The following is a 1,762-nucleotide window of genomic DNA, read 5'->3' as shown; positions in this document are numbered from 1 at the left end:
TATTTGTACCTATTTTAGATTATTTTCACATTTAGAAATGAGATTCTTGGTTACAGTTCACACATACAGGTTTGCTTTATGCCACTTCACTTAAAAAAAAAAAAAAAAAAAAACACTGACAGGAGCGCCCAGGTGGCTCAGTCGGTGAAGTGTCTGACTCCTGATTGCAGCTCAGGTCATGATCTCAGAGTCATGGGATTGAGCCCCGCGTTGGGCTCCGCGCTGGGTGTGGAGTCTGCTTAGGATTCTCTCTCTCCCTCTCCTTGTGTTCCTCCCACACCTCTTCCTCTCCCTCTCCAAAAAATAAAATTAAATAAAATTAAAAATAAAACAAAATAAAATAAGAAAACATCAACACTAGGTACATGTTTTTTGCTACCATGAAGAGGATTTACCACAAAAGCTTTTCTAGGAATGCTCTTCTTTTGGATAGAAGAGGAAACTTGTATTAAGGTCTTTTTTTTTTTTTTTTAGATTTTATTTGTCTATTCAGGAGAGACCCAGAGAGAGGCAGAGACCCAGGCAGAGGGAGAAGCAGGCTCCATGCGGGGAGCCCCATGGGAGACTCGATCCTGGACTCTGGGGTCACGCCCTGGGCTGAAGGCAGATGCTCCACCCCAGAGCCACCCGGGTGCCCCTTAAGGTCTCTTGGTATATGTTGCCAGGAACTTGATTTTAAGAAGAAACACATGTCTTGTGAATGCAGGGGCCATGTGTGCTCACCCCTGTTTCCCCGGTGACTAGACCATTACCCACCCTGAAGGTACTTAGTCAAATATTTGTTTAATGGGTTAACATATGGCACCAGCCACTGAAAATAAAGGTTTCCAAAGGCAGCACCTACCTGTCAGCCCCTCTCCTGCATCCGAGACATCTTATGGTTGCTGATAACTAGACAGTGACGCTTACTGTGTCACCGTGGGAATGATGGAACTTCTCTGTGCCTGGTCCGTCCCTCTGCAAAACCAGAGCAAGAGTATCTGCCTCACTGAGTGTTGTGAGCATTCCCTCTGGGGGTCACTGTGATGCCCTGGGGGGCACTGGGCTGCCACTGGCCCTCCCTGTGCCCGTGCTCAGCCTCTCTCTCAGAGACATAAGCAAAATCTTAAAAAAACAAAACAAAAAACCTACATACACCAAAAGTCAACTTTACTGCATGCTACTTCTTAAAAATAGGCCAAAATGCCTATAACTCAAAATAATTTTTAATAAAAATCCCAGCCAGCGGCTGGGTTATTATCCACCTCTTTCCTTGCTGCAGACCTCTCGGATTGTTCCTGTTTCCACACAAATAAAACTGTACCGAGCACTTCAGGGGCACACATCTTTGTCCAGATTTAGGATTTTTTTCAATAAAACAGAGTTTCAGAAGTGGAATTACTGCTACGATGGGCATGAATATCTTTAGGACTCTTGCAATCTGCTGCCAGGTTGCTTTCCGTTCAGGGTTGTGCCAGTTGACCCTCCCACTGGTTGTGTCTGAGATTCACTGGGTTGGACACTGTTAAGCATGTGAACCTAGACTCCCTGTACAGGGTTGTTTGGAGAACCCTTGTAGGGAAGAAGGAGTAAGAGGCAAAGGCAAGTGAACACCTAGCCCAGAAGACCAACCAGACCTTCAGACCTGAAGATCTTTGTGCTCTTCTGATAAGGCCAACCTTTCTCCTTGTCCCAGTAGCTTTCTGGATTGGCTTCTGTGTCCTTATTCCTTCTCCCCCCTCTCTTTTAGCCCTAATACCAGAGCAAAGTTAGGTTACCGAAG

This window comes from Nyctereutes procyonoides, unplaced genomic scaffold (genome assembly GCF_905146905.1).
Source record: "Nyctereutes procyonoides isolate TBG_1078 unplaced genomic scaffold, NYPRO_anot_genome, whole genome shotgun sequence".
NCBI lineage: Eukaryota > Metazoa > Chordata > Mammalia > Carnivora > Canidae > Nyctereutes > Nyctereutes procyonoides.
This window is presented reverse-complemented; position numbering follows the sequence as displayed.